We start from the raw sequence: 17,047 nt of genomic DNA, 5'->3' as shown, positions 1-17,047 counted from the left end.
TGAGAACAGTGTCCTGGAAAAGGGTTTCATAACCAAACGAGGCTGAGAATCTCTTGTATAGTTTAGTAAAATATTTTTTTTATATTCATCCCTTCTGTTTCCCAAAGAGAACAGGGTTTTAGAAGCTCAACTCCCTTTGAATTTTTTTTAACACTTAAACAGCTCTGTGTTTTCAGGTACTCATACAGTACATGTATGTTGCAGAGCCTCTCATTATGGAACCAGAATTTCACTTTTCTATTGCAGTACGCCTGAATTGGTAGTTGCCTTTCAAAAGAAATGTTTTGCAGTGATAAAATCCTTCACAATTTTTTATACATAACAGACGGTTGCATAGAGGCAACTGAAATAGCAGGAATTCGCCTCAGAAGTTAGAAATTGGAAGATGATCTTCAAAGACGGTCTTTATTCTTGCTCATTTCATTGCTGTCATTTCCACAAAAAAATTCTGGAATACATACTGCATATTATTTGGAATTGTCTCATCACTGGATAGAACATGTTTCATAAACAAGGCTATGGTTTTTCTTGCAGGCAAATTTCTTGAATGTGTCAGAAAGTTACTGTATTGATTTAGAACAAGGGGGGATCCTTAATCCATGACCAACCTACTGTACTGTAGAAACAAATGGATAGGCAGTACATATTGCTGTTTGTATCCTTTTTATTTCTATCTTGACGTATAGAATTGTCAGGGTTACATATCCCCATATCTAAAAATAAGTAGAAATAATATTGTAAAGAAACTCAAAGTTCAGCTGTGACACAGCTTTTAAACTTTTTAAATAGTATTGATTGATTGAAGGTACTAAAGACCATGTTAATTTATATTGCACATATTCCACACCTCAACATATTTTCAGCTGTAGTATTACAAGAAGAGTGTACAGTACTTCTCTGATCATTGAATTTGCTGGGCTAAAATATGAAATAATAGTTTGAGTTAAGTGACTGCACAATCTAGAACTCGTTATCCTATCAATCCTTTCTCTTTGCACCACGATTGTGATCTTGTGTAATTTGTTCGGCGAATGTTGAACGGCGTCTCTGTTCAGAGCTCACAGCTGTGCTGACTGACACTTGAAAGAACTTGGGTGATGTGTGAGGAATTCACTTGGCACAGTTTGAAGCCACGCAGGGCCATTGGGAACGCAGCAGGACCTGTTTCCAAAGACCTCTTCAAGCTATAAATCAGCATTTTTACGTGTTGCACTTTGCAACAGAGACTAGGTCAAGTTCATGTCTGTAATAAGGGCAGCTGCTTACTAGTCTGGTGGCATTTTGTTGAGGTTTCTAAAGGATTTTTATCCTTTAAGACTTGCAAAGAAGGTAACCAAGTTGTCTGTTCTATTTTGATTTGCAATCTAAAAAAAATGTGCTGTGTTTTGATTATTCAGTATGGAATTCCTGGTGGTATGATTTTGAGGCTCATGTGCATGTCTTCATATGCCCAGTATTAGCATGGTATTCTGTCTGTTTTTTATTTAAAGGTCTTGTGTCTTTGTATTACCATGACACTTATTAATTTACAATAAGGCTAGCACAAATATATTTAATTGTTCTCGCATGCTACCCTATCCTTTCCTTTTCCTTAATGTAAACTTTTGTACGTTATTATTCGTCCTGGTTAAAGACATCAGCTAAGCAATTGATAGCCCCATTTGTTGTGTCTGTACACATCAGTGCATACACATCAGTTTAATTTAAACTCAGTTCCATTTTCTTAAAAAATAATATTAGTGATCATTAAATACAAAAATAAGGTATAAATCAACTTTTGGGAAATAGTGTTAATTCTGAATTTGAGAGAGAGGTGTATAAAATAAGATTAGCGTTAAAAAGAAGTAAAACATTTTCATCAGCTCACCTTTTTGTGCATGTTTGTGTCTGAACTTTATTGTATTTTTTATGAATGAGATGTACATGAAACATCTGTTCCAGAAGAAGTGTTTTCTAACGATGGCTCCCTCAGGAATTGTAATAGAGTATCAGGAAAGTCAAGTTCTATGCATATGTGTTTACTTTAGGTTTCCAAGGGAACTTCACAAAGTTGACTGTAGGGCAGATGTAAGAAGCTGAGGGGTCAGACTGATTGTAGTGAGAAAGTTTTGTTTTTCATTATATCAAACGTGTCGCATATCAACCTAGCCTTGGCGACTCCGTAGAACTTCCTGGAATTGTTGAGTGAATTTACTCATGGGACATGGTGCTTCTTTCACTGGGTGCATCATGCAACTGCACCATCATTACCATCTTATTATTGTGAGGAATAGCAGGGCCCCAGATGTGTTTAAATGAAAGTCAATTCTTGCATACAACGTACGAAAACACATCAGCACGTAGATCTTTTTTTTCCCTCACTCTGAACAATGCAACATTGGCATGGCTGAAATTAAACCAATTGGAAATTCCTCCCAGATCCTTTTCATTAATAAGTGCATGCCTTGGTTAGAAATACATTTCTATCTTTGTTTAATATTATTTTTTCATTAGCACAAGCAGATTCAATAAAGCAGTTATAACTCATTATTAATAATAATAAATTATTAAAATAATTGCTTCCACTTATATTGCGCTTTTCTGGACACTCCACTCAAAGCGCTTTACAGGTAATGGGGACTCCCCTCCACCATCACCAATGTGCAGCATCCATCTGGATGATATGACGGCAGCCATAGTGCGCCAAAATGCCACCACACATCAGCTATCGGTGGGGAGGAGAGCAGAGTAATGAAGCCAAATAGTAGATGGGGATTATTAGGAGGCCATGATTGGTAAGGGCCAATGGGAATTTTTTTTACCAGGACACCGGGGTTAACTGGAAAATAAACACAGAAAGTGAAAAAATCGGCCTAAACTTTAACACTTTACTTGAACTAACGAGGCCATGTTTGTACAGTCTGTAATATGCAGTTGATAAAGGTCCTAACAAATACTTGTGATTATTACGTGTATCAAAACACAACGGATATGACATGTCATTTGCCAAACCACTTTATACCATACGGTGTCGCAGGAAGCCGGAGCCTACCCGGCAAGCAACGAGCGCAAGGCAGGGGACACCCTGGACGGGGTGCCAGTCCATCACAGGGCAAGTGCAAGCCAATCATACATGGGGACAATTTGGAGGCCACCGTAAAGATAAAGGTCAAGGGGGAAAATTTGGCTCGGACACCAGGATAACTCCCTACTCTTATGTAGAAATGCCTGGGGATCTTTTATGACCACTGAGAGTCAGGACCTCGGTTTAACATCTCATCCGAAAGACAGGGCCCACTACAGTATAGTGTCCCGGCCACTATATCGGGGCATAAGGACCAACACAGACGGCAGGGTGGGTGCCCCCTGATGGTCCCACTAACACCACTTCCAGCTGCAACCATAACATCCCAGGAGGTCTCATATCCAGGTACTGACCAGGCTCAACCCTGCTTAGATTCAGTGGGTAGACAGTTGAAAGCTGCAGGGTGATATGGCTGCTGGCGAAAAAGAATATGTAAATCTTGAAATATCAATCTTTATCGAGCTGATTTGTGTATTTATTCTTCTATTAAATGTTCATCAAGTGTTTGTCTTCTTCAGTTTGTCTGCATAATAACTTAATTAATAATTAGCTGAACTAATAGGTTGCACTGCACTGAATGTTTTGGTTGCCCCCGACTAAATGGAAAAAGTGCCCAGCTCATGCAGTTTGATCTGTGTAAATCGTCAATTTTAGGCATACATAACAAAAGAGCCATTGAAAATATACCAAGCAGTAAACATTTTTAGAAGTGGCGTCACTGGAGAGTGATGTGCTCTGGTGAGGCAGTGTTTCCCATCATCTGAATAGACGTTTAGTTTCGGCACTCTTTCAGAGCGGAATGAAGGAAACTGATTGTGAATGGCTTATGACAGAACCATGTGACCATACTGCAGGCAGTTTCTCCTTAGGACACAGAATACAGTTTGTAACTGAACCATGGAATATGAACATAGAATGCACTTTTGTTTGATTTTGGTTTTTTTTTGTTGATGGTATTTTGTTTGCGAATTGTTTTCAGATGTTTAGATCTCTTTCAGTTTGGCTCGTGAAAGGCTATTCAGAGAACAAGGTGAGGCATAAGCATGAGGACCATCCACACGTGGCCATGTAACCTATCTTTTTCATTTCATCAACTAGTTGAGGTAAATAAACGATCCCAAGATGTCAGCTTCAGCGGCCATTTGCTCCAGCCTCTCTCAGTAATGGGTTTGTCTAGGATTCACATCTAGGACTTTTCACACTTCACTGGTGAGCTACTGTAGCTCACAACTCTTTAATTCAGTGCTTATCTACATTTTGACAGCCTGTCTAAAACCTCAGTTAAGAAGTCTAGTGTGGTTTTACCTTGTTATGCATCTCATGTTAATGATACATTTGTATGAGGCGGCTGCAAGAATCCGGGAGGCTCAGCAATATCTGCTACCATTGAATACGCATGCAGCTAAATAGAACTGATTTACTCCTAAAACTAAAAAAGATTCACTTTTTAATCTCACAATTGTAATTTCATGTGGTATCAGAGGAGCTCGGCTACTTAAATAGGATCAGATTTCTAGGAAGGTAATCCATAAGCTTAGGAGTTGGTAAAATGCAAATTTAAATAGGGCTGGTACCTTTTAGTATTCACTGGAACCTGCAAAAACACTAAATGCCTGAAGTAACACCTTGAAGCTCATTTGCACAACAGTTTTATGAAGATTGATGTAGAGCATTTTTGTTTTTGACCATGACAGATTGAACTTTGCTAATTGGAAAGTCTTTGCTTAAAGTAAAATGCTGAGATAGGCTTTTCATATAGAATTCACTAAAATCATATTGCTTCAACCACCACATACATAATCGACACAGCAAGCAGGTTATTCAGATATCAATTTCAGGTGCTTAGCCCTCATGGTCACTTTAATGGCATGTAAATACCACCAGTCAATAACTGCCCGTCATCAGCTGTTTCCAGTCAGCTGTCCATTGTACTTTGAGGTTATGTCAAAGGTTTACCAAATCTTAGTTCATTAAGGCCCACATTTTCCTGCTTTCTCTGGGATGCTGTTTCAGTCAGTTTGGTTTATTGGTCTTGCGTGTTGCGCGAAAACAATGCACATGCAAATTGTGGTACCACTTTAATGAGTCAGACTCGAGAACAGTGAGTTAATGGGCATCTCTTTAAACAAGTCAACAAGCAAATGCTGAATCTGAGAAGCGAGCACACTGTTCTATCCTTCCGTTTTAAGGGGATTTTGAATGTAGTCTATTGTGTAAAACCACTGTTAATAATTTATTCTAACCAAGCATTATTAACGATGAATATAAATCAGCTGTATTATTTGCCTAGTCATTTTTTCCACAGCTTTTAAGAGATGTTGTTTGGGGTAAAATGGCCCCTAATGCAGCCATTCTTCTACAGGTTTAATCGAACATTCAGGTTAAATTGTGTACCTCAATCCTGTTTGCATAAGGCTCTGCATTTCTTACTGGTGGAGAAATGTACTGGTGCCTTTAGTCTCAACTGACTGGTTAGTCAGGTTAAAGATTAGCTTTAATTATTCTGGGGCCACACAGCCATAGAGCCTTTGTTGTCTGCCAGAGGGCTTAAAAAATGAAAAATTTACATTTACAAATACTATTAGTGTGGTGGTAAATGGGATGGATATGAGGAAAGTTGTTTTGTCCTTGAATACCCAATGCATATAACCACAAAATACAAAGTTCAAGAATCAGACTCTTGGCTTGATTCCTAACAGCCTTGTTTGCAGTGGAGTAAACATGCCTCTCTCCCTCAGACACCCATTGTACTGGTATTGCTAAATCAAAGACCAGATTGCTGTTCAGGCCTAAGCTGTTACATTTCCAAACATCTTATGCCCTTGGTTTCAGATAGGAAACCAAAGCAATGGAGCAGTACCCTTTTTTACAGCAAACAGAGTCTGTTAGAATATGTCTTTGTGGGCTGCTCATTAAAAACCATAATTGCAGTATGATTAGTGGGATGTCAAAGGAATTCTTCTTTGCTGTCGGGGGATGTCAAAGGTTTGGAGAGTTTCCACTTTCATTATCCCAGCTTACTTTTCTTTCACTTTACTGAACTATTTGTTTCTGAATTTTTTCATCTGTTTTTTGTTTTTAACTGGTATGCTTTGTAGATAATGAACTTTCCAAATCTGAAAGCAGTGGAATTTGTGCTGAAAGACTGCATGAAATTGCAATTCATACTGAGGATGAGAGTAAGTTATTGAAAATATAAAAAGTGCAGTTCTAAGCCAGATGTAACGTAAATCCAATGTCGGTTCCAGATCAATTATTGGCACCTAGTATATGTAACTAATTTAATTTATTCCCAAACATATTATTTACAGCAAATTTAACATTCTATAGCCTATTTCTTCATTACGCAATGATATTTAACCTAATTTAGCCTAACAAATAGTTGAGGGTTTTTTTGTAACTTTTGTATACAGGTTGCCAGCACTTAATTTTCTACGCTAACATTTTACATCAAACACTTTTCCCAAGCTTGACAAGAATACGATGGCTTCCTTTTACAGCTTTAAATATAAAATGAGGAGGAGTGTTGAGTGGGGTGTAGTTTGTGCATGTTTTGTTGTCTCCCCCTCCATTCCAGCTTTAGGCATGGGAATGTGTACTATGTAACGATGTTGATGATGATTCAATATTGTGAAAACTACTAATTTGTGTAGAGTTTGTAACAGAAAACATTAAATAAGCTGCGCTTTTCACAGCAGAAAGTTCACATCGCCACATTGGCAATAATGAGGGCAAGTGGAGTGTGACAAAGCACTGGTTTTGTTGCTTTCACTGCCAAGCCTACTTCAAACTGGGCAAACAAAATAACCACCACTGGTATTGCACTGGAATTATGTTCCTACTTGAAACAATAAGTGATCTGTAATACTTTCATTCTCATCTTTTCTTTTCTGTTTTGAAAATGGTGGCATGAACTGTACAGTTGCCCTCAAGCCATTTTTTATTAGGGTAGCCATTTAATTAGAGCCTTTCTAGAGCCAACCTGTTAGACTTCCAGAGTATGAGACCAAGATGCTCAGTTACTGACAGGGCTCAAGATCATGCTCTGCTGTGGATGTTTAGAGCACAGCTTCATTTCACAAGCTACAGTTTCCTGATGGGCTCCTTTCTTTGTGCCGATCCTAGTGCTTTCTCGCTTTCAGAGATAAATTTGATACACTTTCTAAAATCTTAATTATCTGCCTAGTGCAGCCTTTTCCATAGGATAAAATGTTGCAGGCATTCATTTTTGGTAACTGGGTACATGAATACTGTGTATAGCATCGGTGTTGCTGTAGGAACGGGTATCAAAATACATTTAGCTTGGGCCATGTGACTAGGCAAGGCGTATAATTTTAAGACTATCAAGGAATGCTGTGCTTCCTCTTGTCTGTGACTGTTATAGAGACTGCATAGTACTGTATAGGATTTTTAGCCTTTGCTGTGTGCTTGCAGTTTACAATAGATAATTTGTTATTCACACCGATCTCGATCACAAAACATCTGACGACAAGTAGTACACGCACTTGAAGCTATTCCCTCTATCAGCTGTGAAACATATTTGCCTGAACTCAATTGAATATTCTGTATAAATAGACTTCTGCAAGCTTTAGATTTCTCACTGACTTTACCTGCAGCACAAATTCTTCAACCAGGTTGATCTCAGCCTGACCTGATTTTCCTACTAAAACAAATCCTTTAGTAAAGAGTTCAGTGATGCTTTTGCAACCGGCCCACTTGTTTTGACAACCATGTTTTGCAGTTTCAAGCCCTCCAGAAAGACTTTTACATATAGGATATGCTGGACCTCCATTTAAGACAGCTGCTGCTATAGATCCATTTTTCAAAAACAGTCCATGGTAATTATTATGAAAATTATGAGTGTTTATACGTAATGTTGTAGATTTTCTCCATTGAGTATTCCTACAGAGGATCGGGTGCCAGAAAAGATAGTTTCTGTTGGCATCCGTAGCTACATGGATAATGATTATCATTACTCTATTGCAAAGGCTGAACTTTTGACTCCATACCTTGTTTCGTCATGAAGGAAAAGTGAATTATAATCCTTTAGTAAACAGCGATCCAAGCAGCTTTTGTTATTCTGCTCTGTTTCAACTTGTGAGGCTCCTGGCATGCCTCTGAGACTGGGAAAGCCACAGTGCTGTTTCAGAGGGGACTACAGCGATGATTGTCTGTAACCTACTGTATGAAAGTTGAACGTGAGGTAATGGTGATGGTTATACTACAGCTGGATAATGACGGCATTGTTCTACAGGATAGAGGAAACAAACATGGCTTTTCTCTTGAATTGCTCTCTCGAAGTAAAACAAGGGAAAAAAATGCTCTATGAAGGCTTTTTGCACTACCTCCATAGTAGTTTATTTACAGTGCAAACTATAACCACGGCATTGTACTGCAGCTTTTGTCTGAGGTAGGAACAGAAGTGCATGATGATTCTGGCTGGTTTGGAAATAATTTATTTTTTAATCATTCTTTACATTTTGCTATTAGATTGAAAAGGTTTCCTGGATGTCTAAAGATAGTGGAGCCGGAATAAAAGTAACTATTTACAATTCACGATACCTAAGTTAAAAATGCTTTGGTTACTTTAACTGCAGTCAGGAACCATCAGTTTTTCTTTAGTGACTTTAAGAAAACTACTAACAATAGTAAAGGAAATGTATTCTCCACAGGATACACACGGATACATGTGTTTCTGACTAAATTACAAAAGAAAAGGAATCTCTCAATAACACTGGCAATTAAGTAGTTTATACAATGTATATTTAACCTTTTTTTGAGTGAAATTATAAAGCATATGTTAGTAGTGTGGTATATACAACTTGTTGTAGCCGTACTGAGTGCAATGAAAAAGTTATTGATGCTCTATTAATGATTAATCAACATGAACATGAAGTAAAAAATAATAGCACAATTTGGCAGCCAAGAGTGGGTTGCTCCACAGTAAATGTAAACACTAGCCATTGAATTGCAATAACAGCACGTCTCTTAGTGACAAAGCTCATGTAATATGACTAGTTTATTATTATTAAACACAGAGTAATCCTAGGTTTTTCCTTAACCAGAGCACTGAAGCTGGAGCAGTTTCAGTCATTTATGTGGTGCCTCATTGAACTCCTATTAAAACGCCAAAAAAAGTTTTTCTTCCTACTCTCTTTCATCTCTACTTAATCTATAGACTTTAATCTAAAGTTAATCTGTTTGTGATGTTCATTACTGAGTTAGTTTCTCAAACATTAGGTGGAACAACTTTCTTTCTCTAGGCTCTAGCAGTAAAGACAACCACAGGCTAGGAAAAGAAATTGAAAATTAAGTTGTCAGTTTTGCACTTGAGAAACCACAATATCGTATCCAACTCCACTCTCAGAGGTTTTGATTTGACTTATATATATATACTGTAGTGGTGTTATATCTGAAATACTTTACAGCCCTATAACAGGGACTATTGCAGCCAGTTTTCTGAAAACTGCAATTAGAAAACTTTGTAGTTCCTTTGGAATTCTTGAGGAAACAGGTCAGGGAAAAAGCATGTTTATCCTTCATTTTAAATCAAAATTGTGGCAGTGAAGCATAGAATAAGAAGGGAACCCCATTACATTTTCTGTTTATTTTCCCATTTCCTAATATACAGGGGGCTAAAAAATTTGAGGCTGCTGGGATACAGCGTACACTTTCATACCATGCTAAACATATTACTCTTATTTGCCTGCATTAATGTCTGACAGCATGAGGCAACCTTTTCACTAGTTGGACAAAAAAAGATGACGATAAATGCTGTAAAGACCTCTTGTGCAATTTATTTTTACAAAGTAAGTTTTAAAAAATTGCCCAGAGGGATCTGCAATTGTTGGGAAATGAGAGCTAAAATGAGGTAACGTGTTTCCATTCCAAATCCTCTGCATCATCTAGTTTACCCTCTTTTTTGATTAATTTAGAGGTCAGTCAACAATGTGTGCTTAAACTGAGGGAATAGTAGGAATATATAATAGAATAGAGGCTGGGAGGTATTGTGTTACTGATGTTTTCTGGATGACCTCATTGACCTTGATGTGATACCCATAGAAGTGTTTTTTTTTCTTTAGCCCAGGAATTATATAGAATCATACTGATGCCCTGCATTACAGAATTAATTACAGGATTGGCTCTTTGGTCTGACTTAAACAGAAATGGTGGACCAAAAGTATGAAAAATGACTTTTCTTTTGTTTGTTTTGCATAGTGAAATGTATGATTTATTTAACAGAAAACTCCCATATATGTCTTCTGCCCAAGGGCAGTAACACACACGGATGTTACTTTAGGTGTTGACAGAATTACATGACAAGGTTAAAATTAGAGACCCTAACATTCCATAAAACCTGACAGTCCCACTTGTCTTATGTGACCAAGGAATCTGTGAGCTCATGTGGTTTGACAGTACTTACAGCCTTGCCAGCTGAAATTGTCTGGTAACCATGGAGTGTTTTCTGCCATCCTAGATTTAACAAGGCATCTCAATTTGAGTCTTGGGACCAAATGTTTCCTGACGTATCATGGGGAACATAAGAATCCCTGGGTTTTTTTTTCCATTCTAGGTGTGCACAACTTGTAGCAGTCAGTGTAGAGGAGAATTCTTACCAAGTTGAACGTTGGGCCTCTGGGGATGCCTTGGTGAACAAGACTGTACTTGCAGTCACTCTTCATGTTTGCGGTGCACCTCAGTGATGAAGCTTTGTTATACAATGTTTGTTCATTAAACCTGGATTTGCTATTTATCACATTTGTTTTCATACAGTATCTCCTCACTTTGGAAGTGACTGTTGTCGACCAGTGAGGCTGAGCAACTCCTAGTGCCAGCTGGACACCTGTAAAATTAAAGTTGGTGAGACACATGACACAGCAGGTCACATGACAAATGAAAGAATGTTTACTTCCTTGCATTTTACAGTTTTGACCATAATAAACAACCTGCCACCTTATTGAGAATACATCTCTGATCCTTGGAAATGATAGGTAATGTATCACTGGCCACATTTTTCTCCAGTTACTGTAACTGCAAGAATGGATTTGTCACTGGCCTCCGCTCATGTAACCCAGATGCTGCCACAATCCTTTTTTGCCCTCGCAGAGATGCAATATTAAAAAAAAAACTCATCACAAGGTGGAGACATTGAACTGAATGATAAGAGAATCATAAATACTACATTCATGGGTGATACACTTTAAGGATATTCATGGCTGCTTGAAAGTGTGCCGAATATACTGTTAAGCATTTTCCTTAAATGGAAGTTCTTATTCCTTCCAGGACAGATCAATGGTGCTGTTACGGTTAATAAAGGCTTCGTTTATTGAGCAGTGACAGTCTGAACCCTGATAGCTCATACATGGGGCTTTTGTGTGTGAAAACGGTGCCTGACTCTGTAATATTGGTGCCAACGGGAGATGGCAAACAGACAATGTGCTGAAACATCACTCTTTTGTCGTAAAGATTTTTCTTTATGGTCAGCAAATAAATCAATCAGCACTTCTTAAAAATAAGAGTCACTTGCTTGCATTAATTAGAAAATGCTCTTGAATATGTTGTGTTAACTAGTTGATTAAAGAATTCCCTTTTCGGTTGGCTTAATGTATAAATCAAGATAACTATAAAAATCTATTTGTTTTCCATTCATTTAGATATGATTCCATTACTGTACTGGTTTCAGGCTTCGGCCAGATTATTTTTCAAGCTTCTTAGGTACGTGAAAATTGCATTGCATGGCCGCTGCCTACAGCTTAGGGTGCGTGCTGTCCGAGAGCAGTCAAGATCATTGTGTGGCATTTGACCAACACTGGGTTATAAAAACATATTACAACAAAATTCCTCACCATTTCATATTTACCAAAGTAATCTGTACTTGAAGTCAAAATACTTATTTCTACAAAGCTTTTAACCGAAAAGCTTTGTGTATTTTTATCCTGTTAAAGCTCCATTTTCCTTCCAATGCAAAAGTTGTTTTTGAAAGGCGGAGAAGGCAATGATTATATAAGAATGAACACCTGTGCCCAGATTTCACTTTTACAGTTAATGATTATTTTACAGACGAAAAATTAATTAATTAGTTACATCTTTTAAGACTCAAGCTTCAGATAGGGTGTAGGCTGTGGATAAATGTAATTAAAGGCCAGTGAAAGTGATGAGCAGATTAAAGTATTTCGATTAAATATTAAAGAACCCTTCTTCTCATTTGTCATGGTGCTGTGCTCTGTACCCAGTAGTGTTCTCAGCTCTGCTGATATGACTGTTTCCCTTCATCTCCCTTTTGAACATCAAACTGATTTGAAATTCTCTGCAGGTTATGCATTAAAATTGATTTAGCATCTGACTTGTCCCCGTGGCATCTAGCTCTTCACATTTAGCTTAAGCCACCTTTTTTCCAATGGATACTGCATTTAGGAAATGGCAGGTCTTATTCTGTACCATCAAGCTTTTTGTATTTAAACTACAAACAGTTCGTTTTCCCTGACTATTTAAAGACCACTTCAAAATCCTCTTGTATTGCTAGTTCAGAATTTTTTTTTTATCTTGTTCTGTCAGGACCATGGTTTTCACTGTTATTCTAATCTTTTAAAAAAACAGTTTCCCCTTTTAATTAAGTTGTAAAACTGTTCCATTCTTAATCTAGAATTGATCAGTTGGGTCGGCAGTGTAGATTTTAACTATCACTGTGCTGCAAGCTATAGGTATGTCTGTCTTCTAGCATCCTGATTACACTTTCAGCTTCTTAACTGTACATGTAAACTTGTTTAAAATAAACTATTGGTATGTGCTGTATGTACTTCGTGTACATTGAACTTAACAGTACCCCTTATTGAGTTGAATTCTTCATAGAAAGGTGTTTCCTCAAACCGTGAAACTCCTGCTTATTAGAAGAATTCTCCGACCGTCTCACAAGATTACATTCAAGAATGAAATAAAATTTATCTAATGCCTGTAATAGTTAAAAAAAAAGTTGCATTCATTTTTGTTGTTTACAGAAGCATGCTATTGTCAATGTATATTTTACAGTGTTTTTACTGTGTGTATTTTTTGGGGTGCTAGTACAAGTAAATGATTGCCGTTACCTCCTATAGGAATTGTGGAACAGTGTTCCACAGAAGCCCCTACTGACAGAATAAGGCACTACGTATGCTGTCTCTATATTGATTTTGGCTCCATGGAATTCGTGTTTCCTGTAAAAATTATCCCAGGCTTCTAGAGCCTAAAGTTATCTTAAGAGTGCATGGAGGATTGGCACAACATAGTCCCAAATAAATAGATTAAATAAATATGCTTGTTTATTTCTTTGTTACCAAGCAAGTAATTAATGTTTTTACCACATTTGTTTCATAGCCTTTTGCCTTTGAAGCTTGTGATGCTTTTGTTCTGTCTTTTAATATTAAAGTCCAAATGGAATTGTTCTTTACGTACGTTGAGCTAGGAAGTATAATTCAAATGAATATTCTCAACAGACAGTGAAGTACAAAGGTTAAGATGCAAAATAAGTATGTAATCTGTATTTTTTCATATATGTCTTAGATTTGTTTTTCAAGTGAGCAGTTTGTCTTCAGCTTTTGATTAGAGTGTCTCATATTAGGCTCCTGGAAACAGTAAAAAGTTGTTTTGTGAGCCATTCCTGATAGGCTTGGCCGGCTCTTGTCTCCCATGATCTGGACGCAACCCGGTGAAACACAGGTGAGGTTTCAGGCTAAGGCGTGGTTTGCCAAAGTCAAAATGTGTGGCTTGTCTTCTCTGTAATCCGGTGTGTTCAAACAGGAAATGGAGCAACTGCACTTGCACTGAGTAGAAGGAAAGGGAAGAATTAAACAAGCCGTCAGTTCATGTACAGCGTGTCCTCGAATCAGTGGTACTAGTTTATCAGTGTCCATGGAGAGCGCAGACTGGTCTTGCATGGGGAGGTAAGGCAGGCTACCAGTTGACTGACCTCTTGATTTGAAATTGTTTCCTAATGGCTCTGCTGAGTCTTTACCTTCACTTAAGTTTTAAACAGCATTTTAATAGACCCCATCAAGACTGAGAGTTTCAAAAAAAGACAGTGGGAGTCCAGTAAACAACAGTAGACTAAACAGTGTACAGTACATCAAAATTAAAATAATTAACTATATCTCAATCTCAGAGTCCTTGGATGTTGGTAGAAATCTAGCTTTGTTGAGATCAGGTATTGTGGGTTTATACAGTATATGTATTTATGTATATTAACCTTTAATTAGGAACTTAGTACGAAAAGATGGGACTGTGCTATCTCTTGTTTAGATTGGTCTGACAACAATGTGTGCTCCAGGCAGTGGGTGGATTAGGGCCATCACGTGAGTCCTCATCTTCGTCCCACACAAACACACCCACACCACACACACACAGACACACACAGCTGTTGAAATCCCTCGGCTGGCGAGCATGACACCCCGGAGCTTGTCATTGCAGATTCTCTGAGAGCTGTAACTGGAATCCACAGGAAGATTTGTGTTGGAATAGGATGTTGTGGATTAAACTGTGAAAAAAATACTTTTGCTTTCTGGAACTGGCTTTGGATTTACAAGGAAAGAAGGAAGTATGTTTTTGTCAGCTGGCACTTTTGTTCCATGAAGGTGGTACATCAAGGATAGTAAAAAGGTTGGATGTTTTTGTTTATTATGATACCGAGAACTGAATGTTTGAATATGTATAAAGCACATCCAGTATTTTCAGATGTTGGCTTTTCAAAGTTTTAGTTTGCATCTTATTTAAATTCTCTTACAAGTTGGTTTTTAGCAGTAATAGATTTTTGTCTTTGAATTAGGATTTATAGGAAGTACACTTGAAGTTGTTTGTTTTTGTCGGTTATTTCCTACTGCTTTGATCTGCCTTTCAGACTTGTCATTAAACCATCTCCCTTCCTTTTATAACATGATGTCTGCCGATAGAGAAAGGAGTGGGAGGTCTGAGGGAGCTTTTAGGAGACCGTCACAAACGTCATTTAAAAAACCCTTATAAAAGTTATCTTATGGTATATTGAATTAAAGGGAAAAACATAACGAGGATTACTAAAGCTCCCATCTTTATAAAGCATAAGCTGCTGGACTTAAAACCAGTGCAGTTCTTTTCTGTACCTCACCCAGTAAAACGCTGTGAAATCTAATGACTCTTGCAATTTAGTTAAGAAATCAGTGAGTGAAAAAAATGTAGTCAAAATAAAGGGAAGAGCCTTATGGTCAAATTCCATTTCATTTGTTTTTCCTTACCCCTTTCTGTATACATTAATGATGTACAGTGGCGGATACAATGGGCAGTGTTCTTTTTTGCTATTGCTTGCTCTGCATGTTAGCTGCAGTGCAGTTACTGTACAAGGCAGTGAGATAGATGCTTTTTTTCTGCTTAGGTTTAAGTATCTGTTTTAAAAGCTGAAAAACCTGCTTTGTATAACATGATCTTGTTTTTCTTTGATACAGTAAGAGAATGCAAATAAAATGTCAGGCATGTCCTTGGCAGAAATAATTTAGTGTTTTTAAGGAAAGCTGGAGGTTCTTGAAGATTTGCATCTGGAGTTTTAGGATTTCAATGCATTTAGGAAGTCTAACAAATCAAACCTCAGACCAATTTTGCAGGTTTTAGGTTTTGTTGATGTATACTATGCATAAAATAGTGTTTTAGGATCCTTTTTATAGTTGCTGATGTTCTTATTCAGCAGATATCTTGCAAGAAACTAAAGCTTCTTTCCACCTACCTTCATTATTATTTTTAAGCATTTTTCATTGGATGTCAGAAAGCTGGTGTAATGTTTGCAGCTTTGTAAAGTATCCATAGAGCTTGTTTTCTTCAAATAATTAACTGACAAGGAAGAAACTATGAACTAATTCCAATAAAAAATTACAAGAGAATGGTTACTGATTTCTATCCAAAAGATGAATAAAAGAAATCTGCATGATCTAATTCTGACTATATGAACCTGACAGTTTGTAGATTTCCAAATCCAGGGTGTTTCTGCATGTTTGTTTTTAAGCTGCAGAGCTGCAGCTGAATAACACCTCAAAGAAACAACGTGGTTAATGAATATTCAAAAGGACAAACTCAAGGTTTTGGAATTGAGTATGCAGAGTTGGCATTTTATGGTTTTGTGGTTTGCTTCTAATCCAATATATTGCCTCTGATTAGTTGAATGGCTTTTAAGTGAACATTTGCAAAAGTTTGAATGCCTCAACATGAGGGGAACTCACACAAAAAGCCATTGATTTAACTGGCAGAGAAGTGTTTTGTAATTTCACTAGCTTACAGCCTTACATTTGTGTCTGGAGTTCTGTTTCTTCATAGGAGATCTACTTTCAAACTTAAGTTTCACAACTGTATACTGTAAACTTGGAAAGTGCCTCATCTGCATTCATCTTTGACACTGGGAGAATTTATGTAAAACATTTGTAAAAAGCTCCTTAAAAATAGTAGATTTTATTTTGTCTCTTAATTTTATATCAAAATGTCCAACTCAGAATTGCATTTGAGACTGGGATTAATTAGGGATGATAAGTATCGGCTTTATTCAAGCAGAGTCTGCATATGCTAGAAAAGAATGAAAGAAGCTATTTATTTTGTGAGGTGAAAAGGTAAAGGCTGGTTGAATTTCATCTCAAATTCTTTAAACGCCTATTTATTTTTTTAGGTCAATTTAAAATTTTTCCTGAAAATTGATTTGCCTCAATTAAAAATTTAGTTCATGGCGATTCTAATTTACGTTTGATAGGCAAGATGCAGCCCTCAATAAAGTAAACCTGTTGAATTTAATGCAATATACTGTATTCCATCACTTGCACAATGTTACACTAGTGTGGTTCAACACCAAAAAGGTCAGGGATAGCCGTACAAAGTTTGATCAAGGTAGCTCTGATTGTAGTGACTGGAATTGCTATTGGAATATCAGTGAAGGTATAAATTTGTATTTCATTGCCTTTTGTTTTATTACATTGTGAAATTGTCAGCTTTTTTTGTAAACTTTCTTAA

General features: G+C 37.2%; 1 protein-coding gene across 7 annotated transcripts in view; it reads left to right on the top strand.

Annotated features, from left to right (window-relative positions):
* The window catches only part of add3a (adducin 3 (gamma) a), a 121,252-nt gene that overhangs the window by 64,547 nt on the left and 39,658 nt on the right, over positions 1-17,047 (top strand). Inside the window, exon 1 of one of the 7 annotated variants that reach the window (XM_069189216.1) lies at positions 8,152-8,267. The exons of 4 other annotated variants lie outside the window; for them this stretch is intronic. The gene's annotated coding sequence lies outside the window, so the exon portion shown is untranslated. Of the gene's footprint in view, positions 1-8,151; positions 8,268-13,959; positions 13,981-14,442; positions 14,693-17,047 lie in introns of those variants that run through there. 2 more of the 7 variants (XM_069189217.1, XM_069189214.1) reach the window with 2 other exon arrangements.

This window comes from Lepisosteus oculatus, chromosome 4, assembly GCF_040954835.1.
Source record: "Lepisosteus oculatus isolate fLepOcu1 chromosome 4, fLepOcu1.hap2, whole genome shotgun sequence".
In the NCBI taxonomy this organism is placed as follows: Eukaryota; Metazoa; Chordata; class Actinopteri; order Semionotiformes; family Lepisosteidae; genus Lepisosteus; species Lepisosteus oculatus.
This window is presented reverse-complemented; position numbering and strand designations above follow the sequence as displayed.